Below are 27795 nucleotides of genomic sequence, written 5' to 3'. Positions count from 1 at the left end.
TGTGTAACATGGGGGTGCGAACTGTCGTCCATGAAGAAGTACCTCACCATTATGATGCCGATATGGTTGCAGCATCGGTCGGAGAATGGCAGTCACGTATCGTACAGCCGTTACGGCGCCTTCCATCACCACCAGCGGCCTACGTCGGCCCCAAATAATGCCACCCCAAAACATTAGGGAACCTCCACATTGCTGCACTCGCTGGCCAGTGTGTCTAAGGCGTTCAGCCTGACCGCGTTGACTCCAAAGACGTCTCCGACGATTGTCTGGTTGAAGGCATACGCGACACTCATCGGTGAAGATAACGTGATGCCAATCCTGAGCGGTCCATTCGGCAAGTTGTTGGGCCCCTCTGTTCCGCGCTGCATGGAGACGTGGCTGCAAAGATGGACCTCGCCGTGGACATCGGGAGTGAAGTTGTGCATCATCCAGCCTACTGCGCACAGTTTGAGTCGTAACACGACGTCCTGTGGCTGCACGATAAGCATTATTCAACAGGGTGGCGTTGCTGTCAGGGTTCCTTCGAACCATAATCCCTTGGTAGCGGTCATCCACTGCAGTAGTAGCCCTTGGAAGGCCTATGCGAAGCATGTCATCGACTGTTCCTGTCTCTCTGTATCTCCTCCATGTCCGAACAACATCGCTTTGGTTCACTTCGAGACGCCTGAACACTTCCCTTGTTGAGAGCCCTTCCTGGCACGAAGTAACAATGCGGACTCGATAGAACCGCGGTATTTACCGTCTAGGTATGGTTGAACTACAGACAACATGAGCCGTGTACCTCCTCGCTGGTGGAATGCCTGGAACTGATCGGCTGTCGGACCCCTCCGTCTAATAGTCGCTGCTCATGCATGGTTGTTTACATCTTTGGGCGGGTTTAGTGACGTCTCTGAACAGTGAAAAGGTCTGTGATACAATACCCACAGTCAACGTCTATCTTCTGGAGTTCTGGGAACCGGAGTGATGCAAAACTTTTTTTGGTGTGTGTATTTGACGCCACTTCACAGATATGCGCAACGACGATGAGGACAAACACACACACACACACATAGTCCCGAGCAGAAAAAATCCACGACGCTGAATCGAACGTTTAGCACCGCGGGCGAGAGTCGAAAACGATTACCTCAAGACCAATCGCTGCTGACGTAAATGTGGTGGATTAGTACGAGGTAATTTAACGAGCTATGTTTCGGTGACATCCCAGACGTGTTCAGTGGGGTTTTCATTCAGAAAATGAGCTGAGAAGGTATCTTCTGATATTACTGAAGCTCAAATTGTTGTAGGTACAGAGAGCTGGCTAAAGCCGGAAATAAGTTCAGCCGAAATTTTTTCAAACGATCTAATAGTGTTCAGAAAGAATAGATTAAATACAGTTGGTGGTGGAGTATTTATTGCTGTCAGAGGTAGTTTGCCTTGTAGCAAAATTGAAGTAGATAGTTCGTGTGAAATAGTATGGGTAGAGGTTATACCTGACAATCGGACTAAACTATTAATTGTATCGTTTTACCGACCCCCCGACTCAGAAGATACAGTTGATGAACAGTTCAAATACAACTTGAGTCTCATTTTAAATAAGTACCCCACTCATACAATTATAGTCGGTGGTGATTTTAATCTACCTTCGATATGCTGGAAAAATTATACGTTTAAAGCCGCCGGCAGGCATAAAACGTCATCCGTAATTGTACTGAATGCTGTCTCAGAAAATTATTTTGAACAATTAGTTCATGAGCCCACTCGAAGCGTAAATGGTTGCGAAAGCATACTTGACCTTTTAGCAACAAATAATCCTGGACAAATAGTGAGTATTGTGGCGAATACAGGGATTAGCGACCACAAGGCAGTTGCTGCTAGGCTGAATACCGTAACGCCTACAACCATCAAAAACAAACGCAAAGTATATCTATCTAAAAAAGCTGATAAAAATGCTCTTAACGCCTTTTTAAGAGATACTCTTCACTCCTGATCTGATCATATAAGTGTAGAAAAGTTGTGGAATGTTTTCAAAGAGATAGAATCGACAACAATTGAGACATGTATAAAACAAAAATTAATAAGGGATGGTACTGACCCCCCATGGTACACAAAACGGGTCAGATCGTAGTTGCAGAAGCAACGAAAAAAACTTGCCAAATTTAAAAGAACTCAAAATCCCCAAGATTGGCAATGTTTTACAGGAGTTCGAAATGAGGCGCGTACTTCAATGCCAGATGCATTTAATAATTTCCATAACGAAATTCTGTCTCGAAATCTGGCAGAAAACCCAAAGAGACTCTGGTCATACATAAAGTACACCAGTGGCAAGACGGAATAAATACCTTCAACACGAGATAACAGCGGTGAAGTCACTGATGACAGTGCCACTAAAACAGAGTTATTAAACACAGTTTTCCGAAACTCCTTAGTCAAAAAATACGAAGTAAATATACCTGAATTCCAATCAAGAACAACTGCCAAAATGAGAAACATAGACATAGATATCCTCGGAGTAACGAGGCAGCTTAAATCACTTAATAAAGGCAAGGCCTCCAGTCCAGATTGTATACCAATCAGGTTCCTCTCTGAGTATATTGATAAAATAGCTCCATATTTATCAATTATATACAACCGCTCGCTCACAGAAAGATCCGTACCTAAAGACTGGAAAATTGCTCAAGTCACGCCAACACCCAGAAAGTGAAGTAGGAGTAATCCGCTGAATTACAATCCCATATCACTAACGTCGATTTGCAGTAGTGTTTTGGAACATATATTGTATTCGAACATTATGAAGTACCTCGAAGAAAACGATTTATTGACACATAGTCAGCACGGTTTCAGAAAATATCCTTCTTGTGAAACACAACTAGTTCTTTATACTCATGCAGTAATAAGTGCTATCGACAGGGGATGTCAAATTGATTCCATATTTTTAGATTTCCAGAAGGCTTTCGACACCGTTCCTCACAAGCGTCTTCTAACCAAACTGAGTGCCTACGGAGTATCGCCTCAGTTGTGCGACTGCATTCGTGATTTCCTGTCAGAAAGGTCACAGTTCGTAGTAATAGACGGGAAGTCATCGAGCAAAACAGAAGTAATATCCGGCGTTCCCCAAGGAAGTGTTATAGGCCCTCTATTGTTCCTGATCTACATTAACGACATAGGAGACGATCTGAGTAGCCGTCTTAGATTGTTTTCAGATAATGCTGTCATTTACCGTCTTGTAAAGTCATGAGGTGATCAAAACTACTTGCAAAATGATTTAGATAAGATATCTGTATGGTGCGAAAAGTGGCAATTGACCCTGAATAAGGAAAAGTGTGAAGTTATTCACATTAGTACTAAAAGAAATCGCCGGTCGCGGTGGCCGTGCGGTTCTAGGCGCTTCAGTCCGGAACCGCGTGACTCCTACGGTCGCAGGTTCGAATCCTGCCTCGGGCGTGGTTGTGTGTGATGTGCTTAGGTTAGTTAGGTTTAAGTAGTTCTAAGTTATAGGGGACTGATGACCTAAGATGTTAAGTCCCATAGTGCTCAGAGCCATTTCAGCCATTTGAACCAACTGAAAGAAATCAGCTAAATTTAGATTACGCGATAAGTCACACAAATCTGAAGGCTTTAAATTCAACTAAATACTTAGGGATTACAATTACAAATAACCTAAATTGGAACGATTACATAGATAATATTGTGGGGAAGTGCAACACAAAGGAAGAAATATGCTGTAAAGTGTCTCTGTTATCGTGATAAGGGTTCCGAGAGCGCCATGTTGTTGTGGTACAGAAGCACAACCAAAATTTTTGTGCATATAAAATTTGGTCTGAGGTGTAGAATTATATAGTTTCGCGTTATTTTAGTTCGACAAACGAAAACATTCAAAGTTTTACTGACCCATAAAGTTCTTTTCGTGTGAGTGAGATGTTCAGCTCTAGCAGGAAAAGGAAAGAAACCAACGGAAAAATGCTCCTATCGGAGCAAGAAAAGAAGGCTAATCTGCTCCTGTTTATTAAAAGACTGACCGAAAAGTAGGGTACTAGCTGCCTCATTCTACCTACCTCAGCATCTTTAAAAAAATTTACAAAATGTTTGGCATGCGAACATATTTGTACTTTTTTATTCTGAGAGATCCGCAGCACGTGGCCTTGCGGTAGCGTTCTCGCTTCCAGCGCACGGGGTCCCAGGTTCGATTCCTGGCGGGGTCAAGGATTTTCCCTGCCTCGAGATGACTGCGTGTTGTTGAGCCGTCTTCATCATCATTCATCCCCATTACGGTCGGAGGAAGGCAATGGCAAACCACCTCCGCTAGGACCTTGCCTAGTCGGCGGTGCGGGTCCACCGCATGGTCTCCTACACTCCTCGGAGTATGGGACCTCATCATCATCATCATCATCATCATTCTGAGAGAGCAGTGGGAAAAAGACGGAAGAGTAATAAATACTGGAAGATAGTATACAGTGGTTGAAGCATAAAAAGAGGGAAAGACACAATGGCAGTGTGACAGAAAGTGTGGGGGGCATTGGCAGTGGATCCTAGGCGACTGTAACAGAACAGTGCTACGAAAAGAGTAAAGTAGTCAATGCCAGTGAGAGGAATGAAGAGAAGGAGACACTAGAAGTGAGTGACTGTCAGTGATAATGAGAGGCAGAGAATGTATGACAAGAACAATGAGGAAGAGAGAGATAGTGACGGTGAGAGGAGACAGTAACAGTGGGATGGAATGAATGAGATGGCAGCAGCAAAAGATAGCTGGAGAAAGACAGTGACAGTGAGAGGGGATAGTATAAGTAAGACAGAGAGAAGGAGAATGTAGCTATGACAGAGGAGACAATGGCAGAGAGACACAAAGTGATAATGACAGTGAGTCGGGCTGAGTAACTGAGTGAGAAAGGGCAACTGGGAGTGGATGGGTGTGAGCGATTACAGGGTGCATTAGAGGATGTGGTCGATTAACTATTAGGAGAGGTTGTGGGAGTGAGAGGTGAGTTGCATATTTAAAAAGAGCGTGTATATGTTGGCATGCCAGAATCGTTTTAGAAAATTTTTCAAGCTGCTGAGAACGGTAGAATGAGGCTGCTGATACACCACTTTTGAGTCAGAGTTTTATTGAACAGGAGCATATTCGCCTTCTGTGGTTCGACACGAGCATTTTACCGCTGGTTGATATATTCCTAGGATTGCAATGTGACCTCTCTAAGAACGATAGGTCCCTCGCAACGAAATATTGACATCACCATGAGGTTGTATCTTGACTTGATAGCTACACCTGCCAATTTTTTGAAGCTGTAATGAAACACTAATAATTTGCATATCCATGCATGTAGAGCTACTGCTCCTGGTTTGACGTCTGTTGCGTGCCACCGTCACGGTGTAGCAGATTTAATGGTCACCACTGCGTGTCCTTATTCTGGGAAGGTTAGGGGCTCTGCCTTGGGGCATACCCGACATTACTTTTGTTTTTGCTGGGCATTCACTGTCTAGGATAACGTACTACGTTGGTGAAAGCAATTAAAGCGCTTCCGTTTTCCTGTCTACGATTCGTGGCACTCTTCGGACGACGACTGATGTCGCGGATAGATACTGTAGTGGTGAGGATCACGGAGTAAAATCGCGTGATGGTGGTGGCCTGCTGGCAAGCCAGTGCTCTGCGGCCGCCTCTTTGTGGAGAGCAGGGTGGAGTGGGGGTTGCCGCCAGCTAGGAGCGCCTTTGAGCGGCGGACCGCGTCCTGGCCGGCTGCCGCGTGCACACACAGTGTCCGCCGGTATTTATATCCGCGGCGCGCGGCGCGGCAGACTGCGCGGCGCTGCCCGGAGACACACAAATACGCGGCTACAGCTGCGGCCGCCATCTGGCCGGCTTATTATACTGTACTGTGCGCGAGAATCCCCGGCCGCCATTGAAGGACCGCGCCCGCGCGCTGCGCTCCGTCCGCCACGGGCCGCCAGCGCGCCAACTGAAGATTTCGATACCGCTTTACCGACTCCAACGAAATTGTCAACTTTCAACCTAACCTATATCTTGAGCTACGCTACAGATCAGTCTGTCACGACAACCGTCTTTCTAACAAAAAACACAACGCAAAAAAGGAGCAATGCAGATGTTTTCAGTATTCTGTTCACCTCATGTCTGCATTTGTATAACGTCACATGTCACAACACGAGGCCCACGAGAAAAACAGGCCGCGCCGCGTACGTCACGGAGGTAGGCCTGAACTCGCTCCCTCTCTCAGCTCAGCAGCCAAAATGCGTTTCTAAACCTGTTAACTCGCAGTTGGGAGTGTACATATTAACGAGAATTGCATCTTCTACTGGAATCTGCTGTTATGAAGTCTCGCTGATTACCAGTACTACAACGAAATTTAATTTAAGATCAGTACCCGATATATTTGGTATAACGGCTTGTTTATGGCAGTTAGTCTCTTCCGCTTAACAGTCTTCATTTCGTACTAGAAGTGGTGCCTTATGCAACTGATAATCATTTTGGCTTGATTGACAGTATTTTTATCGCTGGACCGTATTTTATTGAGGAAATGAGTCCTGCGGTTCCTGTTACCTGTACCGTCGCTGGTAAACGCTGTGAAAGTCTTCCGCACACCAACGTCATTCCAACCCTTCAACAGCGTTCATGTGTGGGCAGGATCATTTTCCTAGGCGCTCCTCCGCACATTGCACTGTCGGTGAAGCGACTGTTGCAGAGGCATTTCAGAAATGTTAGAATTATCAGCCGTCAGTTCCCTACAGCCTCGTCATCCAGATCACCCGATCCTATACTCCGCAAGCCACCTCACGGTGTGTAGCGGAGGGTACCTTGAGTACCTCTATCGCTTCTCCCTTTTATTCCAGTCTCATATTGTTCGTCGAAAGAAAGATTGTCGGTACGCCTCTGTGTGGGCTTCAATCTCTATGATTTTATCCTGTTGGTCTCTTCGCGAGATATACGTCGGAGGGAGCAATATACTGCTTGACTTCTCGGTGAAGGTAATTTCTCGAAACTTCAACAAAAGCCAGTACTGAGCTACTGAGCGTCTCTCTTGCAGAGTCTTCCACTGGAGTATATCTATCATCTCCGTAACGCTTTCGCGATTACTACATGATCCTGTAACGAAGCGCGCTGCTCTCCGTTGGATCTTCTCTATCTCTTCTATCAACCCTGTCTGGTACGGGTCCCACACCGGTGAGCAGTATTCGAGCAGTGGGCGAACAAGTCTACTGTAACCTACTTCCTTTGTTTTCGGACTGCATTTCCTTAGGATTCTTGCAATGGATCTCAGTCTGGCATCTGCTTTACCAACGATTAATTTTATACGGTTATTCCATTTTAAATCACTCCTAATGCCTACTCCCGTATAATTTATGGACTTAACTGGTTCCAGTTGCTGACCTGTTATATTGTAGCTAAATGATAAAGGATCTTTCTTTCTATGTATTCGCAGCACATTACACTTGTCTACATTCCGGTTCAATTGTCATTCCCTGCACCATGCGTCAATTCGTTGCAGATCCTCATGAATTTCAGTACAATATTCCATTGTTACAACCTCTCGATGTACCACAGCATCATTCGCAAAACGCCTCAGTGAACTTCAGATGTCATCCACAAGGTCATTTATATATATTGTGAATAGCAACGGTCCTACGACACTCCCCTGCGGCACACCTGAAATCACTCTTACTTCGGAAGACTTCTCTCCATTGGGAATGACATGCTGCGTTCTGTTATCTAGGAACTCTTCAATCCAATCACACAATTGGTCTGATAGTCCATATGCTCTTACTTTGTTCATTAAACGACTGTGGGGAACTGTATCGAACGCCTTGCGGAAGTCAAGAAACACGGCATCTACCTGTGAACCCGTGTCTATGGCCCTCTGAGTCTCGTGGACGAATAGCGCGAGCTGGGTTTCACACGATCGTCTTTTTAGAAACCCATGCTGATTCCTACAAAGTAGATTTCTAATCTCCAGAAAAGTCATTATACTGGAACATGATACGTGTTCCAAAATTCTGCAACCGATCGACGTTAGAGATATAGGTCTATAGTTCTGCACATCTGTTCGACGTCCCTTCTTAAAAACGGGGATGACCTGTGCCCTTTTCCAATCCTATGGAACGCTACGCTCTTCTAGAGAGCTACGGTACACCGCCGCAAGAAGGGGGGCAAGTTCCTTCGCGTAAAATCGAACTGGTATCCCATCAGGTCCAGGGGTCTTTTCTCTTTTGAGCGATTTTAATTGTTTTTCTATCACTCTGTCATGACTATTCGTGAAAATTAATCTTCCGCTAAGACCAAGAATATCTGCAATACAACAACGAACTTCTTTCTCGATCAGTTTACGGAACAATTTTCCGAAGAGATTTACTTAGGATCTACTTTAGCTGAGGTTTGCCTCCGGTAGCTGAGTGTTCAGCGTGACAGAATGTCAAACCTAAGGGCCCGGGTTCGATTCCCGGCCAGGTCGGAGATTTTCTCCGCTCAGGGACTGGGTGTTGTGTTGTCCTTATAGTCATCATTTCATCCCCATCGACGCCCAAGTCGCCGAAGTGGCGTCAAATCGAAAGACTTGCACCCGGCGAACGGTCTACCAGACGGGAGGCCCTAGTCACAAGACATTTACATTTACTTTAGCTGAGAAAAATAGGGGTAAGCTATAGGGAGAAAGGGGTAATATACAACATGTACAAGAGCCAAGAGGGAATAATAAGAGTGGACGACCAAGAACGAAGTACTCGTTTTAAAAAGGGTGTAAGAGAGAGATGTAGGAATGATGGAAATAAAAGAAAGATTGAGAAGTGGAATTAAAATTCAAGGGGAAAGGACATCCGTGGTACAATTTGCCGATGACATGTGAAAGTGAAGATAAATTTCATGACCTGCTGAATGGAATGAACAATCTAATGAGTACAGAATATGAATTGAGAGTAAATCGAAGAAAGTCGAAAGTAAGTAGAAGTCGCAGAAATGAGAACAGCGAGGAACTTAACATCAGCATTGATGGTCACGAAGTAGATGAAGTTAAGGAATTCTGCTACCTACGCAGTAGAATAACCATTGACGGACGGAGCAAGGAGGATATCAAAAGCAGACCAGCAATGGGGAAAAGGCATTCCTGACCAAGAGAAGTCTACTAGTATCAAACATAGTCCTTAATTTGAGGAAGAAAATCCTGTATTTTGTGGTAGTAAAACATGGAAAGTGGGAAAACCAGAACAGAAGATATCGAAGCATTTGAGGTGAGCTACTACAAACGAATGTTGAAAATTAGGTGGACTGATAAGGTAAGGAGTGAGGAGGTTTTGCGCAGAATCGGAGAGGAAAGTATTATGTGGAAATCACTGAAAAGGAGAAGGGGCAGGATAATAGGACATCTGTCAAGACATGTGCGATTGACTTCCATGGTACTAGAGGGAGCTGTAGAGGGCAAAAACTGAAGAGGAAATCAGAGACTGGAATACATCCAGCAAATAATTGAGGACATAGGTTGCAAGTGCTTCTCTGACCTCTGAGATGAAGAGGTCGGATCAGGAGAGGAGTTCGTGGCGGGCCGCTTCAAACCAGTCAGAAGACTGATGGTCCAAAAAAAAAAAATTTTGGCATTGGTGTTGTAATTTGCAATGTAAAAAGATTTTGTGTGCTGTCCTGCTAATTGAGAGCAAGACTTTTGTACACTGCCGAATACTATTGTTGTTGTTGTTGTGGTCTTCAGTCCTGAGACTGGTTTGATGCAGCTCTCCATGCTACTCTATCCTGTGCAAGGTTCTTCATCTCCCAGTACCTACTGCAACCTGCATCCTTCTGAATCTGCTTAGTGTATTCATCTCTTGGTCTCCCTCTATGATTTTTACCGTCCACACTGCCCTCCAATACTAAATTGGTGATCCCTTGATGCCTCAGAACATGTCCTACCAACCGATCCCTTCTTCTGGTCAAGTTGTGCCACAAACGTCTCTTCTCCCCAATCCCATTCAATACTTCCTCATTAGTTATGTGATCTACCCATCTAATCTTCAGCATTCTTCTGTAGCACCACATTTCGAAAGCTTCTATTCTCTTCTTGTCTAAACTATTTATCGTCCACGTGTCACTTCCATACATGGCTACACTCCATACAAATACTTTCAGAAATGACTTCCTGACACTTAAATCTATACTCGATGTTAACAAATTTCTCTTCTTCAGAAACGCTTTCCTTGCCATTGCTAGTCTACATTTTATATCCTCTCTACTTCGACCATCATCAGTTATTTAGGTCCCCAAATAGCAAAACTCCTTTACTACTTTAAGTGTGTCATTTCATAATCTAATTCCCCCAGCATCACCCGACTTAATTCGACTACATTCCATTATCCTCGTTTTGCTTTTGTTGATGTTCATCTTATATCCTCCCTTCAAGACACTGCCCATTCCATTCAACTGCTCTTCCAAGTCCTTTGCTGTCTCTAACAGATTTACAATGTCATCTGCGAACCTCAAAGTTTTTATTTCTTCTCCATGGATTTTAATACCTACTCCGAATTTTTCTTTTGTTTCCCTTACTGCTTGCTCAATATACAGATTGAATAACATCGGGGAGAGACTACAACCCTGTCTTACTCCATTCCCAACCGCTGCTTCCCTTTCATGTCCCTCGACCCTTATAACTGCCATCTGGTTTCTGTACAAATTGTAAATAGCATTTCGCTCCCTGTATTTTACCCCGGCCACCTCCAGAATTTGAAAGAGAGTATTCCAGTCAACATTGTCAAAAGCTTTCTCTAAGTCCACAAATGCTAGAAACGTAGGTTTGCCTTTCCTTAATCTTTCTTCTAAGATAAGTCGTAAGGTCAGTATTGCCTCACGTGATCCAGTGTTTCTACGGAATCCAAACTGATCTTCCCCGAAGTCGGTTTCTACTAGTTTTTCCATTCATCTGTAAAGAATTCGTGTTAGTATTTTGCAGCTGTGGCTTATTAAACTGATAGTTCGGTAATTTTCACATCTGTCAACACCTTCTTTCTTTGGGATTGGAATTATTATATTCTTCTTGAAGTCTGAGGGTATTTCGCGTGTTTCATACATCTTGCTCACCAGATGGTAGAGTTTTGACAGGACTGGCTCTCCCAAGGCCGTCGGTAGTTCCAATGGAATGTTGTCTACTCCGGGGGCCTTGTTCCGACTCAGGTCTTTCAGTGCTCTGTTAAACTCTTCACGCAGTATCATATCTCCCATTTCATCTTCATCTACATCCTCTCCCATTTCCATAATATTGTCCTCAAGTACATCGCCCTTGTATAGACCCTCCATATACTCCTTCCACCTTTCTGCTTTCCCTTCTTTGCTTAGAACTGAGCTCTTGATGTTCATACAAGTGGTTCTCCTTTCTCCAAAGGTCTCTTTAATTTTCCTGTAGGCAGTATCTATCTTACCCCCAGTGAGATAAGCCTCTACATCCGTACATTTGTCCTCTAGCCATCCCTGCTTAGCCATTTTGCACTTCCTGTCGATCTCATTTTTGAGACGTATGTATTCCTTTTTGCCTGCTTCATTTACTGCATTTTTATATTTTCTCCTTTCATCAATTAAATTCAATATTTCTTCTGTTACCCAAGGATTTCTAGTAGCCCTCGTCTTTTTACCTACTTGATCCTCTGCTGCCTTCACTACTTCATCCCTCAAAGCTACTCATTCTTCTTCTACTGTATTTCTTTCCCCCATTCCTGTCAATTGTTCCCTTATGCTCTCCCTGAAACTCTGTGCAACCTCTGGTTCTTTCAGTTTATCCAGGTCCCATCTCCTTAAATTCCCACCTTTTTGCAGTTTCTTCAGTTTTAATCTACAGGTCATAACCAATAGATTGTGGTCAGAGTCCACATCTGCCCCTGGAAATGTCTTACAATTTAAAACCTGGTTCCTAAATCTCTGCCTTAACATTATATAATCTATCTGATACCTTTTAGTATCTCCAGGGTTCTTCCATGTATACTAACTTCTTTCATGATTCTTAAACCAAGTGTTAGCTATGATTACGTTGTGCTCTGTGCAAAATTCTACCAGGCGGCTTCCTCTTTCTTTTCGTAGCCCCAATCCATATCCACCTGCTACGTTTCCTTCTCTCCCTTTTCCTACACTCGAATTCCAGTCACCCATACTAGCTTCACGAATTCCAGAGACTGCTACAGTGGACCTGGTTATCCGGTCAGAAGAGGCATTTGTGTGAAGAATTAGCAACGGGATAATCGTCGTAGAACGCAGAAAATGTTCCGGGTTAGATACTATAGTTGGAGACACGAACGACTGCGATCGAGTTTACGCTTGTTCTAGGCACGTACATCACGTACGCCCCGACAGCCAATGAGCGTTCAGTACGTTCTGAGCGCTCTGCTGTGAATGCCGCAACTAACGCGAGCATTAAACGTGATAGTAGCGAGTTGTTTGGTGAACTTCGATGCCATTTGTTGCGAGGTGTCATCGCTGATTTTGATTGTGAGTGATAAATTGTGCATAAGTAATTGAGAGACACAATTTGCGGGATATACACTTTCTTCAAGCGGAAGGCACGCGCATGCGCGTACGGCAACTGTCGCTTGGAATCGTCAACAATGCAATCCCCGTCTGTGACTCGACATGCGCCATCGTTCTTGGATCGGACTATAGTACTAGCAAGAAGTACTGCAGAGGGCAAATCGTGTAGAGAAATGAACAGTTTACACCTACACTTCGGGTGTAGGGGCCATTCTGAGAGGAAAAGATTAGCATACGAGAGGAAAATTTCCAGACGAACATCAAACGAAATATAGCAAAAAAGTTTTCGTTTGAGGTGATGAGCAGTGGCGACTCACGGAAACTTATGACTGTCGGAAGCGCGGTGTGGTGTTCCCACGCCCCTCCACTATCACATCCAATGACACCACTGCAAGAGGATGTACGAGGTGCATTCAAGTTCTAAGGCCTCCGATTTTTTTTCTAATTAACTACTCACCCGAAATCGATTAAACTGGCGTTACTTCACGACGTAATCGCCCTGCAGACGTACACATTTTTCACAACGCTGACGCCATGATTCCGTGGCAGCGGCGAAGGTTTCTTTAGGAGTCTGTTTCGACCACTGGAAAATCGCTGAGGCAATAGCAGCACGGCTGGTGAATGTGCGGCCACGGAGAGTGTCTTTCATTGTTGGAAAAAGCCAAAAGTCACTAGGAGCCAGGTCAGGTGAGTAGGGAGCATGAGGAATCACTTCAAAGTTGTTATCACGAAGAAACTGTTGCGTAACGTTAGCTCGATGTGCGGGTGCGTTATCTTGGTGAAACAGCACACACACAGCCCTTCCCGGACGTTTTTGTTGCAGTGCAGGAAGGAATTTGTTGTTCAAAACATTTTCGTAGGATGCACCTGTTACCGTAGCGCCCTTTGGAACGCAATGGGTAAGGATTGCGCCCTCGCTGTCCCAAAACATGGACACCATCATTTTTTCAGCACTGGCGGTTACCCGAAGTTTTTTTGGTGGCGGTGAATCTGTGTGCTTCCATTGAGCTGACTGGCGCTTTGTTTCTGGATTGAAAAATGGCATCCACGTCTCATCCATTGTCACAACCGACGAAAAGAAAGTCCCATTCGTGCTGTCGTTGCGCGTCAACATTGCTTGGCAACATGCCACACGGGCAGCCATGTGGTCGTCCGTCAGCATTCGTGGCACCCACCTGGATGACACTTTTCGCATTTTCAGGTCGTCATGCAGGATTGTGCGCACAGAACCCACAGATATGCCAACTCTGGAGGTGATCTGTTCAACAGTCGTTCGGCGATCCCCCACAACAATTCTCTCCACTTTCTCGATCATGTCGTCAGACAGGCTTGTGCGAGCCCGAGGTTGTTTCGGTTTGTTGTCACACGATGTACTGCCTTCATTAAACCTTCGCACCCACGAACGCACTTTCGACACATCCATAACTCCATCACCACATGTCTCCTTCAACTGTCGATGAATTTCAATTGGTTTCACACCACGCAAATTCAGAAAACGAGTGATTGCACGCTGTTCAAGTATGGAAAACGTCGCCATTTTAAGTATTTAAAACAGTTCTCATTCTCTCCGCTGGCGGTAAAATTCCATCTGTCGTACGGTGCTGCCATCTCTGGGACGTATTGACAATGAACGCGGCCTCATTTTAAAACAATGTGCATGTTTCTATCTCTTTCCAGTCTGGAGGAAAAAAAATCGGAGGCCTTAGAACTTGAATGCACCTCGTAACACCGCTCGGTCGGTACTGATGGCCCACAGGGCCTGTGGACGGAGTTAACTTTTACGATAGGTACGATAGGTACAAACAGCTGCACTGGTCCCCTGTAGAATTCTTGCGGTTTTTACGACTCCTGCGAAGGATCGCTGCAAGAGCCGTAAATGACACATGAAAAGCCAGAGCACACAACTACACAATCTAGTCGACATGTACAATCTATGGGCCCCACTCGTTGGGCCTGGATGTCTGCTGTGAGCAAAAGACGTCTTCCTTCCATGTCACTGCGAGACGCACCTGTTATCAAAGGTGGCATGTGTCGCATTGTATTAATAAATGTGTGACTAATTTTGGGCCAGATTAGACTATACTGCGTTAGATAAATTCCATTATTTCATAGATCCTATTGAGATATGTGTACGTTTACATCTACATATGCTCTGCAAACCACCGTCAAGTGCACAGCGGAGGGTACGTCCCCATGTACCAGTTATGGACGTATTTTGGCGTTCCATTCACATAAAGGCGGCGGAAAGAGCGACTGTTTAAATGCCTCTGCGCGTGCTGTTATTAATCGTCCTCGCGATCCCTACGGGAGCGATACACAGGGGGTTGTAGAATATTTCTAGAGATTCTTGAAACTTTGTTAACAGGCTTCCTGGGGATAGTTCGCGCCTATCTTTAAAAGTCTTCCAGTTCAGTTCTTTATCATCACTGTGACACGCTCCTGCGGGTCAGACGAACCCGTGACCATTCGTGCTGTATTTGTCTGTACACGTTCAACATTCCCTACCAGTCCCACCTGGTACGGGTGGGACACACTTCAGCGATATTCTAGAATGAACAGCACGAGTGATTTGTAGGCAATTTCTTTGTAGACTGACGACATTTCTGCAGCATTCTACAAATAATCCGAATACTAACACCTGCTTTACCCACAACTGTCTCCAGCTGATCGTTCAACTTCATGTCCCTAACGTTGCACCCAGGTTTACCATTTCGAACTGTGAATCACTAATATTATATTCACAGCTTACTATGTTTTTTCGTTTTGTGAAGTACACAATTTTACATTTCAGAAAATTTAAAGCAACTTGGAAATCTTTGCACCACTTTGAAACCTTATCAAAATCTAACAATATTTATGCAGCTTCTTTCAGACTGTGCTTCACTGTAGGCAACTGCGTCACCTGCGAAATGTCTGAGGTTCCTTTTCATATTTGTCCGCGAGGTTGTCAACTTACAACATAAACAGCAAAGAACCAAACACACTTCATTGGCTGACACAGGAAGTTATTTCTGCGTCCGTCGATGGCTCTCCATCCAAGATAACATGTTGTGTCCTCCCTACAAAGAAATCCTCAGTTCTGTCACAAATTCGTCTGATACATCATACCATTGTACTTTTGACAACAAGCGTAGGTGTGGCACAAAGTCAAATATTTTTCCGAAATCGAGCAATACTGCGTCTGTCCGATTGCCTTGATCCATGGCTTTCAGGATGTTATGTGATACAAGTGCGTGTTGAATTTTACATGATATATGTTTATGAAATCCATGCTCGGTGGTATGGAGGAGGACGTTTTGTTCGAGACAGATCATTATATTTGTGGTCAGAGTATTTTCTACCATTCTATAACAAACGCATGTCAAGGATAGTGGACGATAGTTTTATAATTTTGTGAATCACTTCCACTACCCTTCTTGTAGACAGGTGTGACTTAAGCTTTCTTCCAACCGTATGATTGTTAGCCGCGCGTGCCGTATGCCGCGGTGAATATACCGAAATGAAACTCAGTGAAATACAAGTTATTAATTCATTGAATATTCATTTCTACTTACAAATTTTCAAATTAAATGTTTAAAGTGTCCACCCTGTTGTTGAATAGACAATTCAGTTCGTCTACTCATGTTTCCAAACACAAGCTGTAACATTTCTTCTGTAAAAGAAGCAGGGAAAGTGGATATTGCACTTTTCACTTCATCGATGCATTTTGGACGGTTTTTATAGGCAGCTGCTTTCGCTGCAGACCAGAAGAAAAAATGTCAGGTGGTGTTAGGTCGGGCGATCGTGGAGGCCAAAGTCCCTGTGAAATTATGCGATTACCAAAATTGTCAGCAAGCAGTGACATTGAAACGCGAGCTGTAAGAGCGGTTGCACCATCTTGTTGAAAATAACCGTTCAGTATTTCACTTAACACAAGTTCTCCTATGAATGGGTGCAGAATATCACTTCAGTATCGTTGTGCGTTTATTGTTTCGTTGAAAATAACCGTTCAGTATTTCACTTAACACAAGTTCTCCTATGAATGGGTGCAGACTATCACTGCAGTATCGTTGTGCGTTTATTGTTTCGTTGAAAATAACCGTTCAGTATTTCACTTAACACAAGTTCTCCTATGAATGGGTACAGAATATCACTTCAGTATAGTTGTGCGTTTATTGTTTCGTTGAAAAATATGGGACCCACAATCCGACGTCTAGAAATTGCAATCCAAACTCCTATTTTCACAGAATGAAGTGGCTCCTCATGATTACACAATGGATTTGCAGTGCTCCACATACAAGAATTTTGCGAGTTCATATACCTGGATGAATGGAACCACGCCTCATCAGTGAAAAACGTTTCAACAAGAATATCCCTCCCATTTTGTTGAACGAAATTTTTGAACCATTGACAATAATGCAGTCTCTTGCCATGATCAATATTTTTCAGTTCTTGTACGACTGTCACTTAGTATGGTGTAATGTCTCTTGCAGCTGTCTCTCCGCGATATTTTCAGAAATTTTATAAATTATATAACTCAGTACCCACACATCTTGATGAGATTCTGTATGAGAAGGAATTTAATACATGAACTAAACTAAAGTAAGTGTGTTCGCGTATTATTTAACTTATTATTATTGACAGTGTCTGCTTACTACGCTGTGTTGCACGGGATCACTGGGGAACGTCTGATTTACACTGGATGAATCTGCCGTTTTGTACGCTCAAGATATCCAGTTACTTCAAATAAATAGACTAACACGGTCTTACCAGCAGATCTCCGGTCTTCCCCATGTGATCACCGAAAGTTAATAATTATTACAAATGTTTCCAGGAGATCGACTGACAATTTTCGTCGCACCGAGACTTCGAAATTGCTTCACTGCCTTATGGAATTTAAGTTAAGCTCAATTTAATCAGGATAGAACAGTATTGAACTGTGTGAATGTGATAAGCCTGCTTTGTCAATGGTAATTCCCTTAATATACGCATGTTTTCACTATCCTGATCAGTGAAGCTAAATCAGGCCGGTGTGAGAGAGGTTTTTAAATTTTTGATCCCACACAAAAATATATTAAAATGGGAAAAGTTCTAAGTCTTTCTTTACAGCTGTGTGGGCCGTTCCGACACTAACATCGATTTCCTGGGCGAGTTTTCTTACTGGATTTTTCGGACTCATGGACATTTTATCGGAAATATCAGTCAGTTTATCCTCAGACAAAACGCTAGGACGACTACTTCCCGGTGCATCTGCCACTGAACCCGTACTTCGAAATTTGTTAATCAAATCTCGCACAGTATCGCGATGTGGGAGTGTTGTCTCCGGGAAAAGTGAATTATGTGTTTGACGAACTGAAACTGTGTATTTACCGCCAGTTTTGAACACTTCTTCGACTAAAAACACACGTTCTTCAATGGTTAGCATTTTAACACTGGCAAAAACGAAATAAACGAACAAAGGAACTAAACTTAAACGCTCACGTCAACACGTAACGACACACACCAATGATACTACTGACGCTGGCTGAGATAAACGAAACATTGGAATGTTGGGAGAGTCCACTTGAAGGGAAGTAATCCAGGCAGGTGAACAATCATACGGCACTGCGGAGAGACTTTTTGAGATGGAGGTTCCATCGGTTCTGGATCTTTGTTCAGTTTTAGCAGTTCCAGCTCTTACTTAACGCCACTGATACTAACATCTATTTTGCTCATCTTTTCAGGAATTCGACAGTTAAATTGGGTCAATACTCCTGAGTCTTCCATTGTAAAGGAACATTTGAAGACAGAGTTAAGCGTTTCTACTTTGCAACTCTCAGTTTAAGTTCTTGGCTTGTGACTGAAGACTAACTTTGGTCCCACTAACCGCCTTTACATAAAACCAGAATTTCTTTGAGTTTTGTGCAAGATCTTTTGACAACATTCTAGTACGGTAGTCACTGAAGGCTACTCGCAGAGCTCTCTTGATTACAAAACGCGTTTCATTCAGCATCTGCCTCTGTACCCCTACGCTTCGCCTTACACCCGTTATGGTGTTGTCTCTATTCCTTTCAGCGGCTGTACACCGTGGAGGGTCCCTTCCATTACGAAGTGTTCTACTGGATACATATGTGTCCACTGCATCGTCAACTATTCTTTAAGCTTTAGCCAAAGTTCCTCTATATGCTCCTATCCTGAGGTAAACGTTTGTCATTGTGGGCACAGAAATAACTAAAAGAACAGATATTACCACGAGTTACAGCTGTACCAAATAAATCGAACGTTATTTGCTGACTGCAAATTCTTTGACACCAGCTATTTTAGGTACATATGTACTACCTATCAGAGACATAAGGAAAATTTTTGCCGCACCGGGACTCGAAACCGGATTTCACGTTTGTCGCCTTAACCACTTCAGCTCTTCCTGCACTCTCCTCCGACCGACCCAGACTTCCGCGTGTCACATTGTCAACATCCTTATGCTCCAGGCCCGCTATATTCATAACGTAATGCTCGGCAACATTAATAGTTGGGACTCCCGCACAGAGAGAATGGGACTATGAGGAATCGAGGCCCTGTTCTCATCGTCATCTGCCCGTCTAGGCCTGTAATACTTTACTTGCATCTCTGAAAGAACAGCCATTACTGACGTTCTGTAGCTTTACGAAATAACGCGAAATTTATTCACTGGCTGCGACGCAGGCTGTATTAGGTATAGATGTACTACCCATTGGCGGTCTTATTTGGGTCGTCCGAATTCTGGGTTCGTGTCCCAGTCCTACTTAAACTGTAATATCTCACCAACGGTTAGTACATGTAAGCTTAATATAGCTGATGTCAAAGAAATTGAAGTCAAAGAATAAATTTCGAAAAATAGAATGACTTTAAGCTGTGAACTATTACAACATAAAAATAATATTTAATTTTTCAGTTGTGCTATAATAAAAAAACGTTGTAAGGGAACAGTGCTTCTCTGAATGTAAATTTAAGCAATAACTGTGAAGAAATTAGTCAATGGAGTGAAAATAGCTGGCCATCAGCAAGTTCTTTTATTCTCTCTTAGTATAAGATATTAGTAATCACAATTTAATGACTCATAAAAATTTCCTGAGATATTGTTTTAACGCTAATATGGTAGTAACGTTTCATACTAATTAAAAAAATAAGATAAATATTGCTAAAGGTTTTCAATATTGGACTTCTTGTTGATTCGATATATTTTGTTCACAAACATATTTTTTATTAGGTGCGGAACCCGACAGTTACTCCAAATATTATTTCCATCAGTATCATTATCTTCCGCATCCAATCACTCGTACTCTTTCTTTCGAAAATTTGATACAAAATCTCATTGCCCCAAAAGAACGGAGAATCAGTAAGAAAGGGCCATAGCACCTACAGGCGACCAAAATGTGGACTTAGATAGCAGTCACGAGAAAGAGATCACTAACAGAATAAACGAGAAAGTAATACTGTAAGGCAATATAAAACGAGATTTTTGTTAAGGCACAAAATATGTAAAACTAATGTTTCTCGAAGCAAAACAGTGGACAAAAGGGACAGAAGCAGGCCAATGAAATAATTAATCGAAAACGTAAGGAGAACACTAGGATTCAATAACCACGATTATGAAAGGAGTTGCAGAAGACTGAAAAAAATTACCACAGCAACAAAGCTTAGGCCTTAGAATATATTGTTGAATACAATTACTGCAGTTCGTAAACAATTTTCTGTGTCACGAAGATAGTGGGATTACGCCGATGCTTGATAATCGCGTCTTTTTCTACGAAGTGGAGAGTGTATGACGTCTGTCTGCAGGCATCTTCCTTGTTAGTTAGTGAACGCAACAAAAATGGCGCTGAGCACTATGGGACTTAACTTCTGAGGTCATCCGTCCCCTAGAACTTAGAACCACTCAAACCCTAACCAACCCAAGGACATCACACACATCCATGCCCGAGGCAGGATTCGAATCTGCGAGCGTAGCGGTCGCGCGGTTCCAGACTGTAGCGCCTACAACCGCTCGGCCACAACGGCCGGCTGAGCGTAACACGTATGAACAAAATGATGAGAGTAACCAAATGGTGAACATTATTAAACCTAATGAAACAACAGCCAACGACCTTACAACAGTGGCAACGTCTGTTTCCGTAACCGAAGTTAAGCGTTGGCGGGCTCGGCTAGGGTGGCCGAGCGCCGTTGGCTAGCGGTGTGCATTCAGCCCCTGTGTGGCCAATTCAGGAGCTACTCGATTCTGAAGTAGCATAGAGGCTCCGGTCACGAAAACTGACAACGGCCGGGAGAGCGACATGCTGCCTAAATGCTCCTTCATATCCGCATCCAATGACGCATATAGGCTGTGCGTGACACGCTATAGGTTGGTAATGTTGGGCCGTCAGGGGCCTATCTGGATAGAGTTTTTAGTTAATGAACCAACACCAGTACTGGATATTACCATTTTTCCGAAGAATATAACCACGAAAGCCAGTTGCCAGTGGTTGGAAATAAGCCTTGTCTTTTTACAAACTCAAGTCAGTGTATTGACAAACAATACTGCCTGAACAGTACTTGAAGCAAAGCATTTCAGTGTGACTGTAATATCAGTAACATGCAAAGTTTGTCTTATCTGTTCACTAATTTCGCACCTGATTTCTCTGCAAGTGTTGGTTGTCTGACCTCTCTATAATCGCTTCCTCAGCCATGCCATAGGAATGCGGAAGCGCAGATATTGTGAAACATTTGGCTACTGAGTGGCCATTAAACTCATTCTCTAATGGCCGGCTGCCTCAATGTAGTCTCTTCACCTCGTTTTTACTCTCTGCTAACATCACTCTAGAGCACCGACAAGACGATGCGAAGCCATTGTTCCTCTTCTAAAGTGGCCGACTGCCAGGTGATTATTCGCATTTCATTCTGCCAAAACGCTCCTTCGCTGCAATTGTGTGCCAGCTTCCGTCCGTAATGTGGCCCTAAGCACCATTATACTAAGAGAAAAATCTGGCTAATATATTTAGATGCAGCTACGCAGCAAGCGACGGCAGAGCGAGGACCCATTGGACGTGGCCGTTGGGCTCACAAGATGATCAAGAAGAGAGTAGTGTTTAACTCTGAGCAACTCTTTTAGACCATTCTAAGCATTCAACAGTGTAGATACCTGATTACCAAATGAAAGACTAAAATCTTAAAAACTAACACATTTAGCACACTTCATAAATGCAAATGGTAAGCAATTGCACTAAAGTGACCTTTTAGAGTTTTATAACGCCGTCTTCTACTTGCAAATCAGCGTAGTTGAACTCCACAAGGCATCGGAAGCGTTGTGTGACAACGTTGGTACGTTATCACCTGCAGCTAATGGAGACTGGTTGTGAAGTGTCTCAGGTACTCAAACCCATTTTCGATTGTATCTAAGATCTGCGGGTAGCAGTGAGATGGGGGTGTCACGAGGCAGGGCAAATACACAACGTGAGTGGATAGTTCATACGACCAGCCTTGACAGAGATGTTAGTAGCCCATTTCGTGTTGACATCTCAGTACTCCTGCACTATTTTCCACGACATTCTCAAACAGCATCGAGTGTGATGATCTAGGGCGGACAAGTGTGAGGGTGGGATGAAGGGGAAAGCGGTTAGAGTCGATGGGTCATAAAGAGTAGGAGATACAAAGCTTTTGCCACTGTCGACTTCGATATCCTACTTGCTAAACTCAAAAGTCAAAGCTTCTCCTCAAGTTCTGTAAAATGATTCAAATCGTACCTTACATGCTGTCAACTGTATATAGTGGTCGGAACAAAGAGGTCACGATGGAAGAATGTAGTATCAGGGGTCCTACAAGGTTCAGTATTGGGCCCATTACTTTTCTCATTACTCTTTATCATATCTTCCATTGCAAATATCGTTTATACGCTGATGACCTTCGGTTGTACCTAAGTGCAAGCTCAAGAGATTTGCGCACAGACATCAGGACCGTAAATGCTGACCTACTTGCTTTATTAAAATTGGCGCAGAACATAGGTTTGAAACATAACCCGCCTAAAACGCAAGCGATCTTAGTCTCTCGCAGAAATTACTGATCAGTTCAAAGAACCTCTTACATCCTTAATCCAAAACAGCACAGAAACTACCTCTTCTAATTCTGCAAAGAGTTTGGAGATAATTCTGGACCATCTTCTAGAAAGCATTGAACACGCAAATACAGTCTGTAAGAAGGTTTCAGTGTCACATCATTAATTACAGAAATATAAAAAAATACATTCTCTCAAGCTTAAAAAGAAACTCGTAGAGTAACTAATATCCCCATCCTTGATTATGATGATCCTCTCCTCTAAGGACTTTCGTCTGAGAACTGTAACAGTCTGTGAATATTTGTGATTTACGGTATTTCGACCATATCACTCCTGCTAATAACCAATTATCATGCCTACGTGCCGATAAGCGTAGAGATTAATCATACACTGTGATTGCTGTATTGTCTTCACAGTCATTCCACTATTTCCCATTTATCTTCAACTCTTACACTACAATCTGAACAACAAAGCAGATATACTTTTTCCCAACAAAGTAAATTCCTCTCTGTACCACTATGCAACACTGTATGTTGTCTAAATCATTTTCTGTTTCGGGAACCCCACCTTGGAACAATCTTACTCAAAGTATTAGTGAAATTAAACTTCTTTCGAACTTCGAAAGACAGCTGATGTCGCCCTTGTATCACAATAGCTATGTCTTCTTGTAGCTCAATCTCGTGAACCCTCCCTCCCCCCATCACTTTTCCCTCCCCTTGTCTACAAAGTTCTCTGTCGAAATTCTGATCTTCCCTAGCAACCATTGTCACTTTCATTTCAATCCTCCCTTCTTTCGTTATCCCTTCCACTTCTTCTAATAGCAAACAAGGCTTCAAAAGTGCTAAACTAAACAATATTATTGTCAATGCCTCATTTATTATTATTATTATTGTTATTACTGGAAAATTATTAGTTTTGTTGATAATGCAAATTATTATTGTTGAGTTTGTTATGTAATAAGTAATTAATATCATTTTAAATTCCTTCATTTTTATCATCATTATTTATGTAACTATTATTATTATTATCATCATTATTACTACCAACAATTATTTTTATTAACAGTATAACTTATTATTATTATTGTGACTGTTGTTTAATATTTTATGTATGTGTTGTTCATAGACAGATGTAAGAGAGTGGCTGAAGACCCTCTTGTTAAGTAAGCAATGAGTAAATATTCATAGAATTCAAAACTATGATTTTTCTTACAAGGAAACATCACCAACCAGCCCTCATATTTTAAGGAGAAAAAGACATAAGTGGAAGATACAAGCCCCAACAATCGACCCCGCGAGAAAATTTGGGCCATTATTCTTATAACACAAAGTTATGACCTACTCAATGTACAGGTTTTAAAAACACGCGCGTCGCATGTAGGTCACTCGCTCTGCTGCACTACGCCTGATTAATGAATGTAACTCCATCTTCTGGTGGAGTATGGGACTATGGCTGTCCAATGTTCAATAGAAACAATATCAATCGCCGTTGTATAAGTTTATTTCTAGGCAACTAGTTTCGACGTTATACTACGTCATCTTCAGGTCTAAACTGCTCCAATCCAGTAACCTTCGTGTTACAAATATAGTAGTGCCTTTAACCGGTCTCTTAATTGCTATTACGGGTATACGTGCTTGCTGGACAATAGTCAGCAACTGACTGTTGGCACTACTATACTTGTAACGAAGGTTACTGGATTGGAGCAGTTTAGGCCTTAAGATGACGTAGTGTTACGTCGAAACTGGTTGCCTTGAAATAAGCCTATACAATGGCGATTGATATTGTTTTTATTGAACGCCTAATTAATGTCCGAGGACGGAGTAGTGTAAGAGGAGTGATCAAGAGGTTTGTATTTATAATGTCGATGAATCAAAAAGCGATAGTGCGGCACCTCTAGGAGCGGTACGGGATGACGACCAGATTTCAACGTTTAAATGTCAAATAATGGGAGCTTATGGAAGTGGTGTCTTGTAAGCATTACTATATGTGGCTTTTCGACTATCTTTTATACACGCCAAACGAAAGCTTATTGGGCTTATTTTGTGCTGTTATTTACACCTTTCAGTTTCATTGGAGGAATCAGAGACAACTTCACGAAGAAAGACGTGTTAGATACAGTGCAAAATAGTGGACTGACATTCGTTGCTTGTTTACTAGAGGATAACAATGATGATAATAAGACTGCCCTTTCATCGCAGTCACGTTTGTCCAACAGATGTGATTGGTACAACGGGACTGTGATGCGAAAACGAGGAAGTAAGCGATGGTGAAACCAGCTTTGAAGACGTATCGTTGGATACCACTTTAAATAAAATAAAATATGGCGTTTCAGTCTTCGATCGCTATTCTTTATTTTCAATTACCGGTTTCGGGCTAGCTACCCATCTTCAGATCATATATTGTAGTTACAGAGTAACTTGTCCGTACAGAACACTCGGTTCGCTGTTATGTACGGACAAGTTACTCTGTAACTACAATATATGATCTGAAGATGGGCAGCTAGCCCGAAACCGGTAATTGAAAATAAAGAATAGCGATCGAAGACTGAAACGCCATATTTTATTTTATTTCGTGAACGATCGCGGAATTCCCATTGAGACAAACATGTCTAGTTTTGATGGATACCACTTTGCCCTGTCTATAGCAGAAGAGTATACGAAACGAACTATCGTCTTTTGGAAATTCGGAAAGAAGAGGAATCTATCTTTTACAACTGTCAAGAGGATTACACATTAAAATGAAAAAGAGATCTGTACATATGGAGTAGTTACCTTGAGAACCAGTGTGCGCTTTAATAAAAGCCCTTCAGGTCAACATAATCTGTCCAGATAAATTTAATATTATTTTCAGGAAAGAGATGACGATTCAAGCTATGAAAACAACGCAGTGGGGCGTTCAAGCCTCTATTTAGGTCGGCCTAAAAGTGTAAGGCATCTGCTGGGTGGGTGTAGGCTCTCAAGAAGAAACATCTTATTGTGTTGCGAAAAGTAACCTATGTTACTACAGCTAAAAAGCTGGGTGTTGAGAGAGACAGACTTGCTGTTTGTCGCTAAGACCAGAGCTATTATGGAAGGCAGAATGTGTACAACATGGATCAGAGCGGTTTTGACTTCGAAATCACTTCCGGTCAATCTCTTGCCTAAAAAGGGACGAAAGTCGTCGAAAGAGTCGTGCAGTCTATCAGTAACACGACGCACAGCTACACAATAATGCCAACGTTATCTTCATGTGGACACTTGCTGTCACTTCCGTTTGTAATTTCAATAGAACCGAACGGGACGTCTGGATGGCGAGTCGCACAAAGTTCATTTCATGTAGATAACATTGTAGCAGTCGCCTCATCTTCTGAAAAAGACATGAAAGGTGTTTTCTAAACTCGTACAAGATGACAGCAAAACCGTTTTAATTATAGATTCATTTTCCCCAGCAACAAAAACTTGTCGGTGCGTGAAGAGAAGAATCTGACACTACAATTTCTGTATTGACGGTACCACCAGGTGGAAGAAGATTGTAATGTTGTTGCATTAATTTGTTCTGAAAGCGGTGCTGATATTCAAGACCATAAAAGTGGTTTAAAAGCTGTGAGCTATCTGAGGAAGTTAACCTTGCATTACTGCGCAACTCTTTCACCAGGTATCCATTCTAGCTTACCAAATTCCCAACCAGACTAACATTAATTATAATCTTTTAGTACTCATCTTACGATAACCGGTCATATATATATATATATATATATATATATATATATATATATATATATAAAGACAATTTAAATAAAAAGAAATAAATTAGTTTATATTTGGACATTTATTTTAACATTGATCATTATTCTGTTAAAATTTCAGCATATCAAACTTGATTCATAACTAAACTGGTGCCTTATTTAGGATTGTGTAAATGTGAGTTTGTAATCTTACAGAACACATCAAATAGGGAGCCAAGGTTGGGAGACTACATACAACACTGCATTCATAAAATAACAAACAAAGAACGTTGAAACATATGCAAGAGGAAATTAACCACAACCAACCGATTCAATTTTCACCCAAAGAAGTTACGTTCGTAGCACAATCCTGTCCCTCATGAAATTACCACACACTGGTATACTAAATTCATAGACTCTCTGTGAAATCTTCCTGAAAAGAATAGCTGAGGGCTACTTTGATGCTTACACCACTTGCTTCACGTGGTCAACTTGGTTTGCACAAAGAGTGTAAATCCACAATAATTTTGACAATTAAAATAAGTTACATCGAAACGCAATTTACAATAGAAAAAACCTCGAACTGGTTACTATCGTCTTACTATTAACCTGATGGGTCAAACAATTGTATAAGCACGTGGTACTGGTCTCACAAAGTACACCCCACGTGGCTTGAACATAAAGAAAAGTTGCTATATTGTAAAATATTGTCAAGACGAGACGTTATAATCTCACGCACATTCACATTTAAGATTGATGATCTTAGCTAGAGTTACTGATGAACACGTGGTTCCACTTCACTCACAAAGCAGTGACAAAGCAACTACCAGAAGATATTATGAACTTCACACTCGAATTACGCTGTGTTGCAATTTAAGATAACATAAGATATTTTAGATCTAAACCTGAAATAAAGGTGATTAAATTTTCAGTTAGGCTGAACTTAAGAAATCCATTGTCCTACAGACTTAGCAGAGATGCCCTTAGCCGGAGATCTTACCACTTCAGACGCTCGCCACGGACAGACTGCCCTGGGCCCCTACCGAGGGTGCTTAACGGATACAAACGGAAGTGACCAGAGAGGCAGCTTCCTATACCAACATGACAAGGGACGGACAGGACCATACTAAGAATGGAAACCTCTCTGCTTTTAGAAAGTGTAGCTACCTGTTCCGACGTTGGTCCTACTGTTCTCTAGCAGACAGGCTTGTCTGCTACCATCAAGCATGCAACTAGAAATACATTTGCTCATTCATCCTCTCACACAGAAGGGAAGTGGGATGACAGTATCTTATCATATACAGTGTATAAAAGAAAGGGGATGTAGGTTATGTATGAGACTGTGTGACATGAATTACATATAAACTGTATTTTAAAGTGTGGTAGTGTGACAGATCGTTTCTGTGTAAAAGTAACACGTTCCACTGCTCAGTCTCCTCCCAGACAGTCAGAAACACCACAGTAAATTTAGAAGAGGAATTCATGCCGTAAATGACAACATATTTAAGAAATTAACATGAAAGGAATCCAACAGAGACCTTTCAAGATACTGTCTACCGCTGGACATATTTGGCTTGCGCATTTACAACCATCTTATCA

Source organism: Schistocerca americana, chromosome 4 (assembly GCF_021461395.2).
Source record: "Schistocerca americana isolate TAMUIC-IGC-003095 chromosome 4, iqSchAmer2.1, whole genome shotgun sequence".
NCBI lineage: Eukaryota > Metazoa > Arthropoda > Insecta > Orthoptera > Acrididae > Schistocerca > Schistocerca americana.
This window is presented reverse-complemented; position numbering follows the sequence as displayed.